Source organism: Stigmatopora nigra, chromosome 18 (genome assembly GCF_051989575.1).
Source record: "Stigmatopora nigra isolate UIUO_SnigA chromosome 18, RoL_Snig_1.1, whole genome shotgun sequence".
Taxonomy (NCBI): Eukaryota; Metazoa; Chordata; class Actinopteri; order Syngnathiformes; family Syngnathidae; genus Stigmatopora; species Stigmatopora nigra.
In genome coordinates, this window is record NC_135525.1 from 9,649,925 (window position 1) to 9,676,650 (window position 26,726).

General features: G+C 41.5%; 1 long non-coding RNA gene across 1 annotated transcript; it reads left to right on the forward strand.

Moving 5' to 3' along the window:
• Positions 1-1,223: 1,223 nt before the first annotated feature.
• Positions 1,224-26,307, forward strand: LOC144212038 (uncharacterized). The gene is made up of 4 exons (XR_013329708.1): positions 1,224-1,348; positions 11,012-11,114; positions 20,925-20,988; positions 26,091-26,307. It is a non-coding gene; the product is annotated as an uncharacterized LOC144212038 (long non-coding RNA).
• Positions 26,308-26,726: the final 419 nt, after the last annotated feature.

Sequence of the window (26,726 nt, forward strand, 5' to 3'; positions counted from 1 at the left end):
GAGAAACCGACAAAAGGGGAGGGCGCACATCACTCGGCGTAGAGGCGAGCGAGGGACGAGGAGAGAATGTCATGTGGCCCACAGTCCGCCTCAGATATACGCTCTTTCTCCGGCTGTCTATGTGGGTAGGCAGGAATGGCGACAGGAAACCGCCCCTCCACCCTTTATCCCACACCCCGCCTCTCTTTCTCCCTTCCCCGCAGTGCTCACTCACTTCCTGCTATCGGGACGATCCACCTTTTCTGAACGTGGGCCCGTTTTTTTGGCCACGGTTCATTTCCCTCGTCATTTTTCTTTTTTTTCTCCCCGGCCCAAAGGCGTGCCCGTGCATCGTAACTACTTCTGTGATGAAGTGTGTTGAGGTGTATCGAGGTGTGGCGAGGTGTCGACGCGGGGCGGTAGCAGTCAAAATATGTCGGATTTTTACATCCTTGGGCATCGCTTTAGTCCTGTAGAACAAAATGTACAGAAATCCTATATGTATACAATAAATCCAGGCTGTATTTATTTGACCGTTTGTACTGGGAACAGAGAGTTCTTTGACCTCTGAGAATTGGCGCTTATATTTATGTTACGTGTCACGTTTAACTTGGATGATCTAGATGTTCCTCACCAAAACACATTGATTTCTTATTGATGATTCGGCATTCAATTGCAATTGTCCATTCGTTGTTGTCATTGTTGAAATGTATTGATAATATATAGCCTGGCATTCATTGAACCTGTGTTTTACAGATGTAGACAATGTTGACAATTTTTTTACTCCTGGAAATCACAATAAAAACTTGTTTTTTTTACCCCCCACATAAAAGGCTTTCGTCATGAGGGTATAGTTATGACTGGACCAGCCTGTAGTTTGAGGTTAACTGTTTTTGCGCTAATTTGGGTATCAGAGCAGTGGGATTTGCACTGAGGCAGAGGGGGCACAACCACGGAGCCATGATCAAATATCTTCTCAGATATGCTCCGTTTCATGTATGCCCTTTGTTGGCTCCTGGTAAATTTCCCCAGTCGAGAAAATAGAATGATGAAAGGAAAATCAAGGCCTCTTAAGATAGTCATGTTAAAAAAATATAGAAGGTTTTCCATTCTTGTTCCTATTTCATGTGACAGCTTGTAAATGCACACTTGTTAAACATTGGGTTAAGATAACCAAATTTGTAAGTTGTTGTGTATTCTTATCTGCATAAAAAAATAACTGACTAACACACCTTACTTTTTTACAGTTGCCACTCTCTTGCTTTGAGCCGGAAAGACCAGCTTCAGGCAAATAACCAGTAAAAAAACAAAAAAGTAATCTGAAATACACTCAATGGATGCCTTTCCCCAATGATGCTAACCAAATAAGGTAATACATTTTTTTTTTTTTAACATTCACTATATACTTCAAAGAAGTTATTCACATTTATTTTGTACATGTTATGAACATATCAATAAAAAATGGAGTTGTATTTTCTGCCAAAGGTAGGTGTCTTATTATATCTGTTGTATTGAATATTACATAACATCGTCATTAGTTCTGTGCCACTTTTGTAAACTTATTCTTCTCCAAATTTATTGCATGTTCATCAAACATCCCGGGCCAGTTTTAATATTCATTACCAGTATTTGAAAAGTGTGAAATTATAGGGTAGTGTAGCAGTAACACTCACCATGAACAAGACAAGTTATTATTATGAAATGTCGGTCTCTATGTCGCTCTTACAGTGGCCAACATTAAGTGCTAAGAACTATAAAGCTCCCTTGCCGAATAAAGTCACCAACTACCGCCACACGTCAGTTATCCCCATTCCCCCGTGCTGTAAATATGCTAAAACCATTAAGAAAACGGCTCATTCCCACAGATGAGAATGAATTCCGCCTAAGTTTCCCCCAACTCCTCTAAATTTTCCATGCCTGGCCTCCCTACTGCTGAGAGTGCTGTTCCTTCAAGCCGCAGTATATTTTGAAGCAAGGTCGAGAGAGAGAGAGGGACGAGAGTCTCCAAAATCAGGCACAAGACTCCCAGTGTTCCACTGTTGGGCTCGCTCTTGGCAACCACTCCTGACCAGAGAGGTCTAAACTGGCCGCAGCCACCCTGTGTGTACGTGTGTTTGTCCATGACCATATGTATCCCCCCTAAAACCTTCCTATATCCAAAAAGCTTTGGTTGACTCATTTATGAGCTCGCCCACGCAGGAACAGTACCTGGAAGTGAGTCAGATTTTTTTTAAATTTTCAATCCTTAAAGTCCAAACCCTTCTGATGTTGTATCCACCGCAGTACAGAGTGCATACAGGTCCAAAATGTCTTAGTTTTGACAGAGCTAAACGCTCAAGCCATTCTGGGGAGCTCCCCCAAATTGGTTCCATGCCTTGTCTGACAGCAGTGAGGTCATCCATCCCCCTAAAGGGAAGGAGCTCAACATTGTGATTCTGACAATGATCGAATTTCATGTGTACTCGGCCTCTGCTATTATTGACAATCACACAAAGTGTTAAGAAGTCGTAAAGGCAGAGCCGTGTTTCAAACCCAAGGTTGTGAAGAACAAAATTAGGCAGTCGGACTGTACGTTCAAACCGCTTGCTCGATTAAGACATACAAGCATGGCTGTGACATTAATCCTATAGAGTTTGTTTGGTTTATACTTTTAGGGTTTTAAGTCTGTCAATGGAATTCCATCCGTCCATCTTCAGATGGAATATCCACCCAGGGTCTGAAAGTCTAGGACGTAACATGCGAAACCACAGCGAATATAAATAAATTGGCTGTATTTCCCTCCCTTGCTTTTGTCTGGTCAGGACACTCCATGCGGAGCCTGCCAAACTGAGCATCTACATTTGGTTTTGGCTGTTCCCCTCTCCTGACAGCTTAGCCCGGGCCAAACCACAGGAAAAGGAAGCAAAAAGGTCCTCTCTGAAGGCCTCGTAAAATATCGTACAGAGTTAAAATGGCCAAAATGAACGGCAGCCCTCAGTGCTTTGACTACAAACAAAAAAGTCTTTGAAGGAAGGACATGGGGCGTCTTTCTCCTGCCCGTACGGACCCTTGTTGGCCTCTCGTGGCCTGAGTCTATTTCAGGGTTTTGGGGTTTTTCGTTTACTGGCACGGGATGTTTGTGTAATTCTCCAGGAATGGAAAAAATAAATAGTATATGTCCATTTATTGTTCAGGAAATCGACATAATCAAACCAGGCTCTTTAAATGTGTTTCTGTTGAGGGATTGGGCTTTGACTCCTGTGTATCGCTTGGGGACATTGTCATTGTGTCCTTTGGCAAATCCAACTTACCTTTGTGAAATTAGCGTGAGACTCCGTGGTAGTCAGAAGGAAGGCCCATTGGCGTGAATTGGATGCCTCGTTTCTGTAAATCTGCCCCCAGGCAGCTTCAGGCTTCAATGGTAACTTATTCCCACGTGATTAACGCAACGTAAAGCGTCTGAGTGTCCTGGAAAGCGCAATCTCAAGCCAATGCGAGCCGAGGGCCATCTGCTCACCGTTGCCATGCCGTGGTCTTTGTGAAGTGCGTTCACCGTGGCCGCTGTGGTCTTCCGTGGCGACTGGAGACTTGCTGCACGGCACTTGCAGGCCAAGCGGCAGACCTCAGAAAAGGAAATTTGGGTCGCTAAAATGGAAGGGTTGCTTCAATGCTATTTACAGAGCCCTCTACCGGTCCAGCGCCACCCACGATATTCCATATGAGAACTGCTGCTTGTGTGTGTGTGTGTGTGATGCCTGTGGTGTGGTGCTTTGTGAGTTTTGGGGGTTTAAGAGGAGAAGGAAGTAGGGGGGAGGGTTCATTGGTGCGCTTGTGTGAGTACACATAAAGTTTATGAGGAAATGCATTGGAGATTACAACAATCGTTTTTTTAATGGGGCATTTCATGGTATGTCTGGCATAAGGATTTTTTTTAAATTAACAAACACCATAGAAGTAGAAGTTGTCTCTCCATAATGCATCGTCTTTTCAATTGGAGCAGACTAAATGTCTCCTGAAGATTCACAATAAGAGCATGAAACCACAGTTCCTATTCCGTCAAAGGACACGTAATCAATCAATGTCACTTTTCAGGATATTGAGTATTCAGCATACCTTCTGGAGCCGACCGACAACTGAGATGATCCTTTCCTAAACTTGCCTGTATAAATATCGGGGGCGTCATGGTTGCTGATGATGGAAATAAGATGAGGATAGGAAGACGAGAGGTGGCTAGGATTAATGAAAAACCTACATGTTGGAAAATTTCTGGGCGTTTTTGGTGATACCCATCTTTAGGCCTAGTGGTTTTTTGAGATGAGCCTTGGATTGGAATATCTGCTGTCTATTTTACATACAGTTGTTTCAGTGATGAACTACATTTTCTAGTAGATGGAAATATGACTGACTCATAAATGGGTCTTCAATGGATGTGTAGATCGTAGCTGTATTTAAGAGTAGTTCACCCAAGGTTCAAGGATCACTCCGCCTACCCGTCCTCCAAGTATGAGAAAGATAATCAAGTAAACAATCTCAGCAACGAATGCAGTCCCAAGAAACAGCCAGCTACCACCCAAGGGGAGACCTCCAGCATCTCTCAAAGTCTCTCAATGCTGTGAATATTAGGTTAAGGTTATTTTAAGCTGACCCAATGCAGAAGCAAATTACAGTGCAAGAAAGGGGGTGAAACGCAAGTGGGTTGTCCACCATATAATTTTCCAGTTTCTCTTTCAAAGGATGAGGTATTCCTCGAGGAAGCCTTGTGAAATTTACAAGCCATGACCCCACATCAGCGTGAAGGAGGCTCTTCTGCGTAAAGGAAATGGAAAGCAACTTCTGTATGGCAATTATCATTTCAGACTTGGTGCCTAGTGTAAATGTGACTTCAATATTTCATTCAGGCATAAGAGGACACTATGGTGATACTTTACTATTCTGAAATTAGTTGAAATTCTCAAGTTGATACCTTCTTTGCAGTGTCTGTATGTAGTAAGTTGCTAGTAAGTAATTCAAGGCCTTTGAGAGTAAACTTAGACAAATGTTTTCTCTTCGCACATATGAGCTAGCGCATCCTCTACTTCAAACTACTGCATTAGGCCTTATATTGTGTCGGTTTTAAGGGGAGGGGGCAGAGGATGTGCGCTGCAATGTGGCTTGCTGCTTAATTATGGGTCACGAGTTGCAGCTCGGCTGGCCTGGGCGGGTGTTGGAGCCAGTGGGTCTGGCACAGGGAGGTCTGGCCACAGACCCCGGCGGTGACGGCATGAAGTCTGGGACGAGTCAGAACACCAGCCTGGGGTTTGGAGCATTCCACGCATTCCCGCCTCCAATGGCTGCCTGTCTATGGATGCGGTTATGTGCGCCAAATGGCGAGCCAGGGGAGGAAAATGTGTGGAACACGCAATACTATGTGCATATATCTATTCGTTTATGTACACATCTGTACCGTATGCAGGCGTTACACCCATGGTGTTGTTGTTGTTGCCATGATGCAATGAGAGAATATTTTGGAGAGCTTCACTAACATTTTACCAATGACACATTTTGCAGTTTGAAGGTTTAGGTTTAATCCAAACATGGCCAAAAATCTTGAATCTGTGGTTTAATTGCTGTTACATAAGTTGTATGTGCATGTTTGTCATCAGATCGCAATGTTGCTTTCAAGCTTTAAGAAGTTATTTTGAATCTTTGTGACAATTGGTTAAAAAATCTATTGTGACTTACTTTTACCTGTCCACATATTTTATGCAGGTGCAGGTAATTTTGTGGTTAGTAATTATTCGCTCTTTTGGCAAAATGCCCTCTTTTGTTTCGAGTTGGAGAACAATTAGTGGTTGGGTTCTCAGTTTTGTGTAAAGTATATCTTAGAAGGGATGGCTTGATCTTTCAGTGGTACCCTTACCCGCATTTCTGGAAATCCAGTAGCACTTTGTTTGCCTTGTTGGCCCTTCAAGTGGTCGTTTGTTGCTCATAAGTCGACCTCACCTGCCAGTCCAACTGGCTCCTCGCCACTCCCAAATTCAAACAGACTGCCTGCCATGTTGTCTTTCTTTGGCAGGTGTGGCGGAAAAAAAAGGATCTTCTTCGCATTGCGTGATTCCACTCGTGGCATTGGGCCAAATACATTCTGAGTGATTCAGGCTTTTTTCATTATTATTTTACCTTTTTCAGAACTTTTTATAAATAGACTCTCCAGTTGTTTCATGAACCAAAACCAAGCACTTTGTGGATAAATCGCGTTACGGTTAAGGCGAACTTAGCAATCAGTCAATCTAATAGCACACATGTTTTGACTTCACATTTTGCGGTCTTGGTTTATATTAATGGGCTCTACTGTAAGAAAAATTTGTATTTTACATAGAATTCATGCAAGAAATGGACAAATTTGTATTACCAGAGGAGGTTAGTGTAGCCAGTTTATTGTAGACCTCTAAACTAATATTACCAAAGTTGTTGTACAGTAGACCTTAATGTAAAATTTACATATTGCTGGACAACTTCAAATAAGCTAAAACATTAATAAAAAAGTACAAATGAAAGCTAACTCTTTATAAAATAACAATTAGGGCAAAGTATTTTTTCAAGAAATGGCCTTATACTATTTTTCCTCCCAATGTTGAGCACAGTAGGCTGACCACACATGATTGCAAAAATAGGAACAAAACTACCATGGATATAAAAAATCTACACACCCTTGTTCAATTGCCAACTTTTTGAGAAGGGTGGAAAATGAAACCACGATAAATCCTTTTACATTTTTTCCACCTTCATTTGACCAGAACCTGATCTTTCCCTTGTAAATATATTTTTCTGATGTGAGGTAAAATTTCAAATAATCAGCTTGAACAAATTGGAGTGCCAAGTAAGACAACATTAGGCCTTACAAAAACATAATTTCACAAAAACGAAAGACTAATAGTCAATATTTTCTCATGGTACTTGCACTAACAATCCCCTGTGTTTTGGGCAACATTGTCAAACTTGCCGCAAGGTGTTTTCTGAACTTGTCTTTAGATATTTCCTCTTTTGCTTTACTCCTAGTGGAGGTGAGGCAATGACATTTCAGTCCTAAACCAAGTCGGTTTACCTGTCAGAGGCAGGTGGCGGGAGTCCTTTCAAAGCATTTTTTGTGTGTTTTGAGTGCCGACTAGACAAGCACTGTAGACACAGACGACAGCTAAGTGCTATGAAAACCAGGAAGTCTCAGCCCACTAAAAACACACATCAAAGCGCTCACGTATCAACAGTATCTTATGTACTCCTCACAGCTTAAGGCCCTTCCATACACATCATAGCTAGTAAGTCTTTCCTCCATATAGACGTCAATGTCAACTCAAGGGATTATTTTTGTCAAAAACACAAAAATCCAATTGTCCAATCTTATAAATCTACCAAATTTTCTCATTGACCAACACTTGTAAAACGGAAGCAACCTCCTCATACTCTTAAATATTCATTTGTCCTAGCGTGGCTTTTGCACCCAAGGTTAAAATTTGCTTGAAAATAGTAACAAAGAGCATAGGAAGAAAGAAGCCTTATTTCTTTTTTACCCGCACAACCTTTATTTTGACAAGGATGGAGAAAAAGGGTATTTATATATGGCTTGTGTGCTGTGGTTTCTCCACAATTACAGAGTGGCTGGGCTTAGACTGGGAGGCGTGCTGAAGGTTTATGGAGGGGGACATGAGGGAAGCAGCCCTTACAACCTGTTATATACTACACACAATTGCCACGCTCTCATACAGTACTGCGACGTATGCATCCAATGCTGCGAGGCTACAAACAAATCTTTGTGAAATGGCTCGAGTCTGTTGATATAAGAAGGCGGGCTTACTGTTTTCCTGTTTCCAGGCAAACCTCAGTTGCCTCAAAACATTACAGTGCAATGAGGCTCAATTTCTTTGTTTAAAGGGCGGTCAGTAATGTTTTGAACAGTTTGGGTTGGTAGTACCGGAGTACCTCTTTGTATACCTACTGTATGATGGTTGCAATATACACAAGGAATTTGTAGCAAAGGTCTTACACAACCGCTGCAAGCCGCATCGTGGAGAACAGTGAGAGTTTGTGTTTGTTTCGTGGATGCCGTGTTGAATCTGGCGTTAGTTTCTGGATGGGTGTGGGGAGGGGGACTTTTGCGGTTTTGTTGGGGAGCCTGGAAGTTAGTCAGGGCGGTGGCTGAACCACCTTCCCTCCACAACATCCACCTCACTCCTCAAGAGTACGCACAGCAGGATATTGAAGCCAATTTTTATATTCTGGCATTCAAGTATACAGACAATTGTGCAGGGTTAGGTTTAGGCAAAACATTTTTTGTTCCATAAATCTCAATAATGTATAAATGTGAAAATCAGATTGCGTACTGTTGTTCCTGTTAGTCATGTTCATCGATAGAATCAAGGTAAGTTATGTCAAGATTTTTTTTAAATGCAATTTTAATTTGTTCGCCCTGTAAATGCACCTTGAAAGTGAACTGCATCCAAGTTCAAGGCTTGCCTGGCAGGCCATTCAAGCCGGCCTTGTTTCAAGGATGGTATGCCAGAAGCAGAGAGACCGGTGCTACCAAGTGTAACGTTAATTAAAATTCTGATTGCCCCAATACTTTCACTCTGGAGCACTTCTAAAAAAAAAAAATCAGTTCTAGTATAATTCATTGAGTACAAATATGAGGCCACACACCCGTTGTTTCTGCTTGACTGACACACATAAGGGTAAAGCAAACAAGTAGAGTAGGTGAAGATAGATTAACTTTGAACATATCCTAACATTTGTTTATTTTTTACACATAGCTGTTCTTATCATTTAACTGTTACTTTGTAGTGACTTGTGTCAGGTTGGCTATCTTACAATGATATGAATTTTAGATCATTTGTTACTAAATTGAGATGTTTTGAAACATGCTTATTTATATTTGTCTCTCTTTTACCAAATAGAATGTACACAGATGTGCTCAAGTAATCAGGAAAACTTTCTTTATATGGATGTGTCGGAAGTGTGTGTTTGTGTGTGTGGGGGCGGTGGCTTTTACTGGCTTGAAACCAGCAGCAATTTTTTGACTGAATACACCCCTGTCTATATCAACCCTAACATTTCCATTGAAATCCAATTGAGCAACAATAATACCAACCAGTCCTCCTCAAATGAAATCCCCCTTTTGTTGCTTCATTTTAATATCTAACAATTCTCCGTATCTCCACTTATTGTGGGACAACAGCTTAGCCATGTTTACATCTTCAGCCCCATCCATCCCTGGATGTATGCATAGGAATCTTATTTATTTTCAGCTTCTTCCTCTTCTCTCAGCGCTTGCTGGCAGATCAAATAAGAACTTCACCCGTCAACTGTCAGTGGAATGTTCCAGTGCTCTCATCCGTCAACAGGACGAGAAGAGGCATAACTGAAAGCCAGCGTAGGCCTCGGAGAAGCCCCCGGGGCAGCATCAGCTTACCTGATGTATCTAGCCCCGCAAGATGTATATATCACACCAATCGTCACGCAAGCTTTTACACTCATGCGTGCTTAGAGAAGGCCTTGACGCCTCCAATGGCTTCATCTCAGAATCAAACATGTTCTACCCTGCTTACCGGCCCATGTGATGTCTGAGCTTTTAGACTGGGCGTTCCGGTGGTGTCTTTACCAAGCACCTCGGAGGAAAAAGGAGGATTTGGCATGTGTCAACAAGCATACCTGTAACCCGGGAGATGCGCCTTGAGGGCTACCTGATGCTTTTTTCATGATTGCCACGGCCAGACGCAGACGGGGCTTGTAAAAAGTGTATTCCCAAGCGGGACTGGGGTGGCTTAAAGTGGCGTCAAAGGCACGCATGCCACGGCATTCCGGCAGGATGGCCTTTCTTTACGTGACAAGCTTGTGAGCGTATCCTTGCACGCACGTTTGTGTACCCGCACTTTGAAAATGATGTGTTTGTGGCTAAAAAGTTTCCTACCCTGAGGCAACTAATGACAGTCTCAGGGGCTTAGGACTGACCTGGAAAAAAATCTACTTGATTTACTGTGTTAGCTGTGTACTAGAATATAAGAGATTTGATAGAGGCACTAGATTCAAGGAGTACCTCAAGGCTCTGTTCTGGGGCTTATGGTTTTTTTTTTGCATATTGTTTGTTGTGCTAAAATATGAATGGTAGGAATGCCATGTTTGTAAATTGATGCCTCAAAATTTGTTTGAGAATGCTACCATTTTGCTTTTGGGTAAGCATCCAAAAGCCAGGGGTTTGTGTGACAGGTTTGCTTGCAAGAGAAAGTGAGACCAATGATAGCTATCAGCTTTCATAGGAATGGAGATAATGGAGATTATACTGCTGCCATTTCAGTAGCATTGCTGTGTTTGAGGTCGATTTGATAGCACAGTAAACACAAGTGACATTTTGGCATACACTATCCGCTTTGTTCTATAAGTCACGACTCCTGTGCACATGTATATATGCAGGTTCAATTAGCATAGTTTTAAAGTTTCTAATTTACATGGTGCAATCTACCTCAAGAGAGCAATCTATATGTCGTATACTTTTACCTGTCAGTTTTTGACGTTAGTTATTAGTCATTATCTTTAATGTAGGTAAACTGATATGATGTGATAAATTATAAGATGAAATGGCTGCAGACCCCTGAGGAGAAGCTTGTTGTACGACTGTTTAACAGTAATATCAGTTTTTTTTTTTACACAAGCAGTCACGGTGGAGAGGGGAATCTCTAATTGCCCCAATTATCATGGGAAACCTCCATTCCAGCAGGTGGTGACGTGGACATAATTCTCAGTGCTACATTCATTTGGCTATTCAATTCTCATCAATTAAAAAAAATACACATGACTAAAGCTCAGAGTTACCTAGAATTATTACAAATAGTAAAAGGTAAGAGATAAATACATGTGTGTGCACTTTTAGGGAACGAGATAGCATAACATATTCAATAGAGTATTTCCAAGCCAGCAAGCTGACAAAATAAAATCAAATACGCACCTGAGATGAACCTAAAGTCAATAACACGACACGCTGCTTTAAGCAATGTTCTAACTGCCTGTTTCTCTGTTGCTTTGCCAGCTTGTCGCTCAACTTGGATCAACTGGTTTCAAAGATAATGCAAAACAAGGAAAAAAAATAACTGATGGCGTCACAAGACCGGACTGTCTCTCTGTACTTTAAGGTAAGCAAATGCACGTCTACTACAAGCACCTTAAGGATATTTGATTTTGAAAAAAAAACAATGTCAACATCAAGGTTCATGTTTTTTTATATCTTGCTCATCGCGTGTCAAGAGTTTAGGATTAGTCACACTGTCTGTGGTTTGCCGTCTGCATTATTTACGACACGGCTCCATTCTCTCTTTGCGGCGCCTCGGTCATACTGTAAGGATTTATAACCCTTGAGCACAAGAAGGCACAAGTTAACGAAATGGCGACACGGTGGACGTACGTCTATCTGAAATGATCGAAAACTGTGGCAGTGAAGTTTGAAAACGGCCGTTTCTCGGCTTGCGGTGGGTGGGGTCACGCTCTCTTGTTTTCAACGAGGTACAAAGTACTGTTAGGCCAGAGGTCTTAAGGGAAGCAATTGACTCAGGTGAAGGGGTGTCAGAGTTGCGCTGAATATTTAAGCACGATCAGGTGTCCGCTACCGCTTGAATGCATCCAAATTCTCAGGCACATGGGTTCCTAGGACGGCCTTCTTCTTGCACAGTGGAAAGAAAACTAACACCTGTAATCCTTACAAGGTGTTGGAGCTCACAAGGCTGAGACTTGAGTGGACATTTGTGGTGCATGTTCCACCACTAGTGCATCTTTGCACTTTCTTTGGAAGGATGTTTTGATTGGTGTAGGGAAATGAAAAGGTTTGGATGTGTAACCAATAGCTAAATTCAACATGGTTTACATATAATGTCTTACTGTGAGAACCTGTGGATTTAAAGTCCCTGTTGATTCATGTCATCAATGTACTGATTTCCTATTGTAAACTGAAAGTGGGAAGGAATCAACAGACGTCCACTTTAAATAATTCAACCACCTTTAGCATCTCACATCTCTTGGTCCTCTTCCAGCTCCTCTTTCCTCGCTTTTGCTAATTACAGCGACAATGTGACAACTCTTCTACCAAGCCACTAATGAAGTGCTTTCTATTAAGGGTATCACCTAAAGTATTAAAAGTTTTAAAGGAGGAGGACCCATTTTGCCAATGCCTCCTAAATCACCATCTGTAAGACTTGGCCAGTTCTCAATGTCTTTACCTTTCATTTTAAAGACATTTCCTTCTGTTAAAGGAAACGAAAAGCTACCTAATTGGACCCGATGACTCTGGCGTTGATGATAATTGCCTTCATTGCACTTTGAAGAAAAGAAACCTGCTAAGCTACTTTCTGATGCCAACCAGGTTAACTGTGTTCACGCACATCGTCGCTAAAATACAGCAAAGGCCTAACTAAAAGACAGTCATCGCTAAGGAATGTATTTGAACTTTACAGTCACTACAAGGAACATTTTTGCATCCTGCACCCATTTTCTTGGGAACTAACAAGATTTTAATTGTAAGACACATTTGATGCTTACAAAAAAAATCATCTCTCACCTTAATAATCCATTCAGAGAGATTTATGACTTAGTGCCATTCTGCCTGATACGTTTATGCACAGTGAAGTGACTTCTTCAAGATGGCACGCCATTAATTCTCCAGGCTGTATCGCTAGGGGGCAGTCCTGAGCCATAAAGAAGAAAGAAGAGCCGATAGACAAAACTTTATGCAGAGACAGCAAAATATTTCCACAAGGAAACGGACCACATCGAAGCTACCAGTTGGCGTCCTTGAGGAAAAAGCTGCAATTTAGAGATTTTGTCCAGAAAATGCAAAGATCACCCTACGCCATCAACCACCTGTCAGTTTCAGGTGTAACGGCAGTTGGTATGGAGGATGCCCATCCATACAACAGCAACTTTTCCACTTGAATGAAAGCATTGTCCTGTGGGGGCCTCGCCAGAGACTGGGGGACATTGTACGCCTCTGTTGAGTCTGAAGGGACGTAGCTGTCACCAGCAATAGCCTGGAGGACACGCCGCTGTCTCTACTTTGTTTTGCTGGCGACAGGGGGGACAAGGGGTTACTTCTATGGGGAACCTTGTTGTCCCGCTCAAATGATGATGACCAAGTGAGCTGTTCAGATTCCCCAGCGTCGAGGACGGCTGTCAACACTTGTTTGATGCTGGATGTATCTCCGAAAGGCCAGCGGATTGATAGATGATCGGCATCTGGGATTAGGAATAAGGCTGTGTGTTCCGTGTCCCTGTCCAACACGATTCCAGTATGTTTGGGACAAATTCAGACCAATTATTTGTGTCCTATGTACTCAAAAGATGTCTTCCCTATGTGAAAGTACTTACTCTTTATTTTCTTTTTTTGTGAGGCTCTTAGTCAGCTGAAGTCGTTCTGGAGTGGGGACATGCCCGGCTCTCTTTAATGGCCCTTTGTTCAACCTGTAGGTTTAAAGGTCAGGGGTCAACTGCACCTGAGGCCGATTCCCACAAACAAAAGCTCTGTGTTTAGTGGCACCAGGCCACCACTTATTTCCCTGGCTCCTGCATAAAATAGCCTACTGAAATATACACAACATTTTCATCAAGCACCTTTACACGTTACAATGTAATTATTAGACTTGTGGCTCCCAATTGAGAAACTGTACAGTTTTCTAATTTTGAAAAAATACCTGCAAACATTTAATTGACAGGCAGAAAAATCACTTTTAAAATAAGTTACATATTTAAATATAATTCTAAACCATAAAATACAATTGACAAATGTAAAGTTATGGACTAAACACCATTTAAATTACACAATTTCACCTAATTGAATCAAAATTATTCATGCAAAGCCATTTATTTCTTACACCATAATATATAGACCAATTAAATTAAATTACAGCTTTCATAAAATTAATACACCCTTGTACAAAAGGCATATAAAAACACAACAAGTCCACACATACAAACCATTTCAAAACATTTTCCATTTAACGCAACCCACGACTTACTTATACGTTACAATACAAAGGAAAATATTTCCCAACAGTTGCGCCATTGCATCAGACACTACTTTCTAACTTTTAGAACTCTAATTGTTCAGAATGAACAAATTAGGTTGACACTCATGTTAATAGGGAATCAGTACACACTTGCCACTTTTAAATTGCCTCTGATTTACTCCAAAATATATTTCAGATGTTGCATGTGTAGTCCATCATTATTGGATGTACTACACTGAACCTGCAGGGAATTGTAGTAGTGACACCCTCATGGTTAGGACTACTTTTGATTTTTAGGAAAGTCTACCATTACTTTTTATATCCACATTTTTAGCCAGCGTTTCCATATCGAGTGACATTTTTTCCTTTTGATTTGCATTGGAAATGTCCTTAATATCTTGGGCCTTGGCTCAATACATTTGGGGAAACTCTGATTTAAGGAAACATCATGACAGCCACACACACATAAACGTACATTTTCCGAGCTAGTATTCTGAGTGTTAGGCTAAGAAAACAAATTACTCAGCCATCTTGACAATTTTATTCAAATTTATTCAGTAACAATGTTTAGGAGAATCGTTAAAATAAACTGCGTTTTTAATGTGCAATACTTTTCAAAAGCTCTTGTGGGAACTGTCAAATAATAACTGCCCTCATGTTGCTGTCACCATTTTTAATGGACATTTAAAGTAGTAAGAATGGACACATCCAAGACACAATTGCAAGATTTTGGATATTCCAACGGCACCATCGATATTCTCCAACTTGATTTTGAGGGCTTATCACGGAAGAAATAGTCAAGAATTCCGCTAGCTGCCATTGGCTGCTCCTCCGCGGCACCGATTCAAGGACAACAGATGGGAATCTTTAAACTGCCACACATCCGCCCATGTGCCGAAGAATACTTGGGGGCTGAACTAGCCAGATTGAACTCCAGGATGGAATAAAAGACCCGTCGGGTGCTGGCAGTTGGGTTTGGGGGTTTGATGAAGGCTGCCTCGTACCTGTCGGGGCATGAGTGCAACAGGTGAAGCCTGTCCCCGGGGCCAATGCCTGGAACACGCCAATGGGCCGGCCCCCTCCACCTGTCACATTGTCACTAGGATTGGGGAAGCAGCAGGGTGCATCCCTCCACCTTAGCCAAGTTATTTTACCCCCTCCTCTATAGCTGTTAGTCCAGTTCTACCAAATGTACCTTGTGTAAGCTTGCATTTTCACTCAGTTAACTCGTTCATTGCCAAAGGACATCAAATTCATCGGGCTGGAGTTTTGAAACAAGTCGAAGACATATTTTGGGGGTTTTCTTCTAAAGGTTACACTGAATTTCATGTTCTCAGGGACAGAAGCTAGCATGAGAAGTGACATCTGCTACGTTTGGAAAGACAAAAGAGTCACAACATGTGGCAAAAAATCCCAAGAAGACCCGACGGTTCCGCCCACACGCTTTGATTCTTGAGTGAACGTCATCTCTATAAACGAGAGAAATATTCAGTGCGGGACTTGAGACTAGTCATGATAAAGATTTCTCGCTATGATAGACTGCTTGGAATCCTTTATGACATCATGTGACAGGATCTGGCAGCTGTTCTTGGGTTCACAGTGGAGACTTTTTCAAGTTTTAGACTCTTGACACTTTCAAAAATAGGGATTCATTCACTTTAGCGTCAAATTGGAAGTTCAGGTGCAATAAGCGTCGGTTTGAGGCCTGTGAAATATGTTGTTAAGTTAGATCTAAGCAGTGAAATCAATATTATGACACATGAACCCAACTGTCAGGGTGGGAATTGTGATGTGATTGTACTTGTTCCTGAAAAAGTACACCGCACTGAAAGATGATCATTATTATTTCACTATCCAGAAGTGTTTTTTTTTCTTTCCAACAGATACTTTTTAACTTAACTTTTTGTGTTGTGGGGAACAAAAACTAAAGTGTCTAAAGATAAACAACTATATAGTATAATATAGTGTGAGTTGTTAAAAGTTTAATTTTCAGTCCACTGTGGTTGCCAGATTTGTACCGTTTAAACACAGTTAAGTGAACAACAAACCGCTGTAATAAGAACTACATTTCAAAACTAATGACTGTAAAATTTGCATGTCACCATCCAACCGTCTTACTACATTTATTCTGCATTGTCTACAAGAGCCCACTCTAATTTCAGCTGCCAGTATGCAATTTAATGTACTCTAAGCTTAACATTTTCCTAACCTTGCACGGACACTAGACTTCCTCCAACCAGTCATCGGTCCTTCTTGAAGCGCAATATTATTTTACAGTGTCCCCCGATTTTGTCATATTTTGGCTACCACATCTGCCCGAATAATTATCATTTCCATTCCATTCCAAGTTCAGCTTAACCCATTAGTTTTTCATGGTCTTTTATGCAAACATCACTTCCAATAAGATCCCATTGTCATCCCTGCTGTTTAATTGTAATGTTGTTGACTGCATCCAAAGAAGCTTCCTGCCAAGCTTTTGCTGTTCCTCCTCCTTTCTTCTCTTTAAGTCTTCACGCCACCTTCTCGTGTGACACCCAAACCTCTCAGGAGCCTTTTTGGCTGTCGCCCTGTCAATGCACAACGGGTGGCAGGCGCTCAAGTTCACCATTAAAAACAAAACAAGGCCAGTTAAAATAACAAATGGTGTTCCGGCGGTGAGATGACTAGTAGTGAGTCTGACTCACCTCAATTGCTCTCCAGCTGCAAACTTCTTAGCAAAAAAGCTGCATGGCACATCCTTTGATTCTTCCACCAATGCACTCACTCGAAAACCTGTTCCGATTATTACTACTTCCAATTTAATGTCCTTTTTACATCTATAGCAACTAGCTTACCACCCCAAATTTCCATTGTTCGACCAGTAACCAAAAACCAAAACAAGTTCTTCCTTACTCCTCCCAACCGTTCTTCAAACTCATGCTCTAACTATGCAATAAAAAAAATAATGCTTATTTATTTTGATTTGCTTAACTGACTTTAGCATACATGCAAGTTAACCTCATTAATCCAGCATGCTTAGCAAAGTTTCCGAAGGCCTGTGCTCGTTTTACGCAGTCTTTAAAAACTTTTTTTGCGGCATTAAAAGAAGTTTGATGCACACAACGCACTGCTATTTGCCTTCAGGCATGGAGAGGAGGAACCTTTTCCACCCCCGGCTCGCACACTCCACACTAGTCACGCAAGCCTCGTGAAACTCACAAACACACACATACAGGCGCACACGCTTTGACAGGAAAACGCACAGACGAAACCTCACACTCGAACAGAATGAGTCAGAGTTGCAAGCCGGGATGGCAAAGTCTCATATTGTGTAAGGTTGTGTTTGTGTTTTATGTGGCTATTTGAAATTCTAACCACATGTTACTGTTAGAACTATGTGGGTGAACTTGGGTATTTGTTACATTGCTTTGCAGTCAATTTAAATCTGGACGTTTTGCTCCCATGTGAGAAAACTGCGGCGACGTTTGTATTTGCGTGACAGAATGTAAACATTCACTGCAAATACTGTATTGGAGACGCCTTGCACTATTTAAAAATGAATATCTATTGACTTGATTTGACTTGTTTTATAGGAATGCAATCCGTTTTTGTTTTTTTGCTTTGACTTGCGAGCAAATACTTGAGATATGAGCACAGTGTTGTTTGTCAATCTAGAACAGTTTAGCCAATTTTTCAGAAAAGCTTCAAGAAATTTAATGCCACTCAATGTACACTCAAAATAAATTTAAAATTAAGCATATTACACAGTCATGGGAATTACAATAGACGGGCTAACAAATGGTGTTAACAATAAATGACTAACATAAAATAACAATAAATGACTAACATAAAAAGAAACCTAGAGACACTTAGAGTGGTTGTAAAAACTGTCTTTTATGTCAACATGATTATTTGCTACTGTGGCTTAGTTGCTCAAACCAAAAAGGTTCCCAATTAAACTATGACTCAAACATTGAATTATTTTCTTACTTTCTGTTTTGATTTTAAGTTCCCCAGACAACAATAATGTTGAAAAAAAAATACCCATCTCATCTGAGCACAGTTTTATCTGTTTTAATAGTACATTTTCAAACACTTGGCTCTCATTTTCGTGCATGTGTACCTAATAAATAGTAGTTTAAGTGTGTATTGCATTGATTAATTTGGAGGACACTACGTTAAGTATCTGGCTTGCAAAATTGCACACAAACAAAGTAGTAAAAGCAAAGCTGGCAGTACACTTGAAAACAACCTAGAGGGTGGGCATTCCTTGCCCAAAGTCGGACTCCAAAGATGCAATGCCACACGCAGTCAATAAATAATAATGTCACCGCTCCCTTAACTTCACATGCGTCCTGTCATTCCACACAATATTGATTGTAGACACAAATTAAACAGCTCACGCATAGACAAACCCTGCCATTTTTTTAATACAGAAAGCAACCATAGCAAGCTGCACAACAGGGTCTTTCAAGGGTCCTAGGAGAGGTCGGCCACTGTCTCAAAAGAGTCCTTGGTTGGGCATCGAAATTTCACTCTGCAGTCGGAAGGTTTAAACCCTCAGATTTCAAAATTTGTTTAAATGCTCTCAGATGCTTGGGGGTCGAAGTGTAGGGTGTGAAGGTGGGCTTGCACCCATCTAAGACGGAGGGAGGGGGAAATTCAGACCAATTATGGCTGAAACCTTAAACAAACAGGTGGCTGGACCAAGTAGTATTAGTTATTTTTCTGAAAGGTTTGTGATATTTATTGTTAGCTGCTGTAATTTTGTACTTCGGAAATTAGATTGCATGATAACACAATGAGAATTTATAGGGCTTCTTTAAAGTTGATGATAACATTATTACAGATCTAGCCCAGGACCACTGAGGGACTACATTTTGTCATTCTATTCTACATCTATTGCCTTCATTGTCAGCAAATGACTTGAATCTTCTCTCCTAAGTGTGTTTTTCTTTTGCTCGATTGTTGGCTTGCAAAACCCAACCTTAAGGTAACTGCATTTTCACAGTGGAAGAAATTCTTTCTCAATCATCAGTTCCTCAAATGGAAACATTACAATTTAGAGATCTTGGGCTTGTCCATATGTTTCTGGACCTCATCCCATCTTGGCTTTCAGTACATGAAGTTCCCAGAAGTACACATTATCTCCAACGCTTGTCAAGTCAGACAATACCGAATTTGAATATACTACAGTTTCTCCTGAGCAGTTTGAAGTGTGATCATTCGAGAGAATTCCATACTTGGGCAGTGATTCTTTGCCTCCTCTGCGATGAGAACCCAAGATGGCGGCTTAGCCCTGCGGTGTAGTTCACATACAGTGCGCTGCAGGAAGTGATTAACAGTAAAAGATCAAAGTCAGCGACTGAGGATAAACACTCCTTCTCCTCTGGGGTAAACAGCGCTACTTCCTCTTTTTACAGACTGATGGCTGTCTCCTTGGCCACAGCACAGCGCACACATTGTCCCCACATGAGGCACTGACCCACAAGCCAGGAAGAGTGTGCGACAGCTCAGCACAGATAGAAAGATTGATTGGTTTTTACCAAATGGGGAGAAATTGGAGCGCCTTGCATTCTATGTTCAATCTACAGTAGGGAAATGTTCACGATTGGTGGCAAATATACTCACTCTTGGTACTCAAGTCGTACTTTGTTTTTCTCTGTGTTCTGACTGACAATTAAATGTAATGTCTTTCTGATTTCTGAATGGACGTAGAAACACAATATAATATGTAATTTTGGTCACTCTAGAAAGATGCAGTAATGTCAAAATGTCATTTTTAAGTATCGTCTCTTTCCCATTTGGCTTTGAACTTTAACATTATCCTAAGAGCTCCACAGGCAAAGCCATGTAGTTATTTTAAAGGCATTTAATTATTTATGTTTAGTTTAACTGTAAACATGACTGGACATTCTTACAGTACCTGTCTAAAAAATATTCTTTCTCCCCTAAGTCAATGCAAGACATAGACCAAACCATTTCAAGTATTTTGACAGTTGTGCCTCACTTTTTTCGTCAAATAACTGCATCGACTCTTACGTCCTGATCCTTCGAAAAGAAACATCTTCAATAATTCAATACGGCACGCCAAATTCCCGCATTCCACCTAACGCGATCCGACTATTTCTCTTAAGAATTTGGTATTAACCTTTTGATGTTGACGCTATGTTTACATCAATGTCAAGGCAGCCCTTGTTGAATCCCCCACCTCCTCCCTTCCTTAGGTGAAACATAACCTCCTTTTGGGCTCAATGGATGGCAGATCACAGGCCCTGGAGATCTAAAAGAGACAATTATCCTCAATTGAAGGCTGACAGTAAGAACAAACACTTTGTAAGAGGTGCAGGGGTCTTTCTTCTCTCGGGGGGTCAAGGGGCTAGTCCACTGACCAGGTCAAACCGAAACTTCATGAGGGACTTAGCCGCCATGTTAAAACTTTTCAAGACAAAGCACGAGTGTTTGCGGATCCGAATCGGCACGGTTTAGTAAGTCAAGCCAAAAACGGAAAGTAAAAATACGTTTTTCGGCCTTGTTGGTGCATTTTAGGCTCCAGTTTTCGTGTAGTCTCTGCTGTGGTAGGCATGCAACGCCGAGGCCAAATGTGGGTTTAAAAATAGCGAGGTCTGTGGATGTGCGGCTTGCTCGCAGTGTTTCTCTTGGCCCACCGAAGCCCCGACATTTTGCCATTAATCCGCTTCGTATGCAAAGCAAGCCAATATGATTCCTCGTCATAGCGGCTTGCCAGTTCTGCTCACAGTCCATCACATTTTTGTCCGTGATACGACAGTGCAAACATACTCAGGATTTTTTTTTTGCTGCTGTTTTTCTGGAGCCAGTCCGGCACCAAACAAAAAAAAACCTTCACACACAAATGACTTCCAGTAATAGAAACATTTTTGGGGCTTTTCTCTGCTTGCCATTAAGAAAGAAACTAAACTAATAGAATCATTTGTCTTTTTCGCCTGACAGGTCCAAGGGACGCTTCCATCGTTTAATTGGACGAGAGGTTCATTGACATCATGAGAAGTCAAAGGTCAGTGCTGGACAATCTTGCTTTTTTTTGGGTGCAGAGTTTTGTTTGAGAGTTGCCAGGTGGGAAAGGTTTTTTGATTTGTGAGCGGGAGTTTGTCGTCAACATCTGGGCCGAGAAATCTAGTCGGTGTAAGAGGAGCGATGCTTAAATGTTGACTCATTCTGGAAAAAGTACACGTATCAATTCGGAATTTGAATTTAAATGATTTATAAAACAAAATTTCTCAGTGTAAACAATTAGGCTTGAAAATTGGGTGAAAATCAAATCATTGTGTCTGTTCTTTAATGTTCTTGGCGTATCGTTTAAATCCGCTTAAAACCGCACCCTGGTCAACAGTCAACTGTCAATCAAATACCACTACATACAAGGCCGACACATCCATACAAGTTTGAGCAATGAAACCATGAAAATATATCCGCTTGAGCCTGCGGTGGCTGGAACAACTCCCACCAAGGCATTAGGAAGCTTCTTTACACGTCCCAACAAGAGCCATGAGCTAACAGCTAGCTTACTAACTTCCCCTACCTCGTTTGGTGCTCTTGATGACACAAACAAAAGCACTCAAACGAATTAGAATCAGAATTGAGGTGAGTGTATGTATTGACCCTTTCTTCTTCAGTGGTAGTTCTAAGCAAGAGAATAAAGATAAAGTGCAACGTACGATTGCATCCAAAACACAAGCCGCTTTCAGCCTCCTGATATAAATAGACAATGTTTACTCACACGTCCAGTTTAGCCTACAACGTTCCAAGTCTATGACTGACCCCTAACGTAAACACGACACGGCTCCTTTAGCCAGCGAGCCAACAGGGCGCAGGTGGTCCACATGGACACCTCTATACGGGTTCTGACCTGGGTTCAGAGGTCACAGCCGTCAAATGACGACCTTCCTCGCCGCCCCTAATTGCCCTGTTTATTTTTAGTCCACACCGGGCTGTGTTGAGCTATTATAAGAAACATGAACATGAGGCCGTGTGCTAATTACCCTTGGGCCAGCCGACCCTCACTTTTCCCCCGATTGCTCCCATATGCTAGCCCACTCAGAAAGCCGAGTCCCCGTCTGTCACCTTCACTGTCTTCTCAGTGTTGCGACAGTTGATGACACTTTGCACAAAATGTGTATTTTTACCCATTTTTATGCCGTGTTGAGCAATATGGTTTTACGACCTTGTGGATTGGCATTTATTTGCCAAGTCGAGTTTGAGTTGAAGTCATGTTTTACCTGATATACAAGTTTTACTGTACATAATGTCTTATCACATTTTAGACACTTGGGAAATAATCCCTCTACTTTGGTTTTAATGATATTATACTGCAGTTTTTAGAGGAGGATCATGATGATATTTTTGGTGATACTTAGCATAGTAAGTTTTGGTAACTATTGGGCTATTTGCAATGTCAATTTACTGCTGAATATCTTGATTTTATTTGCAGGTGTATATGCAATGGTCAGTTTTGGCAATAAAGCCCACAGCTTTTTAATGTGTGGCCACTCAAAAGTGGAAATTAAATAAAGAGTATTATCACAGAGCCCGTTGCTGGAAAGGATCAGTAAATGTGGTACGAGCATTTAAGGAGGCACTAAGTAATTGGGTCGATTTAGGCCTATTTGTGGTTTGAAAGAGGTTGGAAATAAAGCAGCAGAGGTGTCCGTGGTGCTGAAGTTGTGAAGTTTACAAAAGGTTTGATTGGAGTAGGAAGCTGGCTGTGTGGATTAGCACAAAGAGAGTGCATGCTTCTGTTTGGCACTGCAGACATTTGATCTGTCCATTACCCCAGCCGTCAGAGAATTTAGCGGCCAGGTATAAAAACTATGGCCTTCATAAATGTATCAAAAGTTGGATCTGAATTTTGGAATTATAAAGCTTTCCTTATGTTTTACATTTATCCTATCAAATCCTGAATTTTGGACATTTTTGGCTTGATCTAAATTTTTTCATTTTATTTGGAATCAGTTCAGCATAGATTTGGATTCTTGTTTTTTTGTTTTTTTAAATCGCTTTTCATTGCAGAGTCCTCTTTTACCCTAAGTTGCCTAGTAACACATGCGTTAGTGGTGAAGTAGGAGCTGTCACAGAGGCGCCTGGCCAATATCAGACAAGCCAGGCCCACCCGCCTCGATCTTCCCTGATGGATTAGGTTTCCATCGCGCCTCGATGCGCACAAACCTGCAACTTCCTGCAGAAATGAATCACCCAGGGAAAGAAAACAATACATTATGCTTCTTCTCAGACTTGCTTGTTAGCTATGATGTGATGTTTCCTGAGCACATAAATGACTTCAGGAGAATCCAAAAAGCACACCTGTTTCACGGTCCTCCTCCAAAAAGAAACTACTTCAACAACTATCAGTAAGATGCCTTCACATGCCTGTAAACTGGGAATACTGGTGAGCAAAATATTTGCCATCCATGAGTGTATTATGAACACAGGTTTCTTAGGGAAATGTGAAATAACCGTCCAAGGGGCGACTGTTGGTTTTGCGCTAACAAAAAACGACTGTTCCCCTATTGTAAGTCATTTGTGACGGTTTACGACGCTAGCATGCAGTCCCCAGGTATGTTTTGCTACCTCAGCTTTCCATTTATGTTGATGGCAAGTTGCCAACATTAGGAGCTGGAGGGCTTTTTATGACCTCGTTGCACCTTTTTTTTACGTCCTGGGGTCTAACTACATTTACACAACAGAAACAAAGTCACACTCAATCATTGAAATATTCATTCAAATGATTGATGTTACATATAAAACTCATGTTTGCGTATGCAAAGGCTTAAAAGTAAAGATAGGATCGAGCGCCGGTGGTGCCTTAGAAGCATCTGGCAATACTTTGCTGTAATGGTGGCCAACTTTGGTTATCACGACTGAGCTCCTTGCATTAGGCTTTTATCCCAATGCTGGAATTTCAAACTTTCTGCTTTGTGAAAGCCTTAATTGAGGAAACAGGGTTTTGTTGTTGGCAGGGTTTTTGTTTCTACTTCTTCTGATTTAGTCTGCTGAGGTAACACCCAGCTGTTGGCGAGTTGTTAATTTCTGGATTGTCTCGGTGCTTTACTAATCACATTTTGCTGTTATTTGTCTTTTGGGCTTTTCTTCTACTGCTGCTGTGATCTTTATCTGGTTGAGGTAATCCAACAGCTGTATGACAGATTGTAGTATCTTGGTCTTTTATGCAAGACTCCTATTGTACTACAAATCCAAAAGGGCTTTACCCGTTGTGCTTTAAAATATTTTTTCACTGACTCCCAAGTAGTAGTAATAGTAGCTCATGAATAAATAAGGAATTATCAAGCCTCTTTTCAGCAGTCCTTGCGTATGAATATGTGAAAAGACTGCCAATATGATTTATATTTGCCAGTTTTTAATGTCAGGGTGCCTCACTGCCACACTGTTTGGCCCATAAATCTCAAAACCTGCCTTTATGTAGCTCACTGCACATTACTGCACATGTATATACCTCCTGGCAACATACTATATATGTCTTTGGGGAGACTAGACCCTCTACCCCCAATTGTGGATCACTGTTGCCACCAGGACAGCTGTTGTGGGACACCTGATTAGCACCTAAGCTAGACAAGCACACCTGACGTCGCCCCCTGTGGTTCTGTCCTCATTGGATCCTCCCAGACGGCCCAATGTTTTTGGGCATCAGTCCAACAACAACAGCAATACAGAAGTCGACAGATCTTTGAAAATATATCTCGGTGCCTTCTCACCACTCATTTGTTTGTGAGGTCTCTTGCCATTGAGGAAAAGCCTCTTGAAATGAAGCCGACTTTTGGTCCTTCGTAATGGAAGGCCTGGTAATAAAAAACTGCTGTCTCGCTGTGAAATTAGTTTCACGTTTTTGAGTAATAGCCAAACCAGTGAAAGACCGTAAGCTTGCAAGGTTGTTTCAATACAGCATGAAATTCAAGACATGGGTTCTGGTGAGCCTCTAAATACTGGAAAACTGTCTGACATGGGATTGACAGCTACACCCAGTTCCTGTACTTCTTCCTAATCTTCCTGAGAAACCAAGGTGGGACTATCGGGTGCAAAGGTCACTGTCCTCCAGCATTCTTGGCTTGGCAGGGGGGCAAGAGTTGGGTTGAATTGGAGGGGCAGGTTGAGTATTGAGGTAAGCAGGGGCATTGTATGTCTAAGGGAGGTACCTAAATCGGGCTTTTGTTATTGTTTTGTTGTCATTGTTGGAAAGGTTTAATGCAGCATTCCTTCTGGCTCCACCATCCGTTCGTATAGCAGCAAGGTAGATGTTTGTAAACAATAAATACTGACCCTTGAAGGATTTTTAAGTTTGTGTACCAAAGGTTACGTCACCGAAATACCACAAGAAATGGATTAAGGATAAATCTATATCCAGAGGGATATCCATGGCTCATTGTGGTTATACTAGTTATTGATTCTTTTCCATTGGCAAATTCAAGGCTCATATATGAGTTTCTTGGTGGAACAACGTGAAGACAATGCCATAGTCCGCCTGAAGGGATGCAGCCAAAGCAAACGGGGTCAAGCTGTGGTCAATTGAAGCTTCACGTAACCTCTCGTCTTTCTATTTTTCACCACTTGACGAGAGTCTCCTAAGGCAGAGCTCATTTTAGACAGCTTTGTTGTCGTCACGGGCCCGCCTCGCTCCTCCTAGGCGGCTTTTAAAAGAGATTACAGGTAAATGGGTTGTTTTACCCTGGAGCCTGCTGTCACTGAAATATGGAATGGTTTGATGTGCTAGTCCAGAAGTGACAGCCTTTTTGCAATCAGCCGCATCAGTCATTTGGATGCCGTTACCGAGACCCGTTTGTCATGTGACGGTACCGCCGGGCCAAATTCCTCAAGGCACTTTCTAGCCTCCAGTTCTTGTTTGCTCATGGCTTTCTTTTTGGGGCTTTGTGGAAATGAAAGCAAGGTACAAGTGTCAAAGTCAAATCATACCTGGGATTTTATCCTTGCTTAAGTTCTCACTGCAAAACAGCATCTTACTCTGAGGGATTTGCAAGTTGGCATATGCACTTTTAGTCTCAGAAGGGAGATCTGTAATCTACTTCCATACAGGAAAAAGTTCCAAGATTCCATGCATCTGATAAGTGTTTTTGTTTTTTTTCTAACTAGGTCAAGCACATTTAGCTTGGAGTGATGCCTTTTGCCAGACAGCGGTTATTCAAGACTGGCCTACAGGGACTTGATTATGACTAATGAGTTCCGAGTTAATGAGCGACCAGAGGAGGCAGCTGTCGGGAAAATGGACCCAAACCTTAATCGGGAGATCTTACCACGGGGCCACGCTGTGGGACAGGAAGTGCACCGTGGCCAACGAGAAGTTCTATTTAAGAGATAGTAAGTATGTGTTCTTAGCAGGAACAATAATACTTTTATTCATTCAATTCATTCTTTGAACCAACTTGAGCAACTATTGTAGGATTTATGAGTCAAATATATTTAAGTCAACGAACTTTATACAACAGAATCTGACTAACTGGAACCTCAATATACTTTGGAAAACTGAAATTACTCTGATTTTTAATGCACAGAAGCTCAAATCAATTTTACTTTCCCAGAAGACTACACCATCCCCAAAGGTACACTTTTGTTTTCCCCTCTGGTTGCTTTATTGAAAACTGTGCCATGATACCTGCCAAATAAAAATAAGTAATCAGTAATTGCTTTGTGGTTCAGGGGCACCAAATCAATTATTTTGCCTCCTTGGCAAAAATTACAGCTGTTTATTTGAACCTGAGCTCCTCTTAG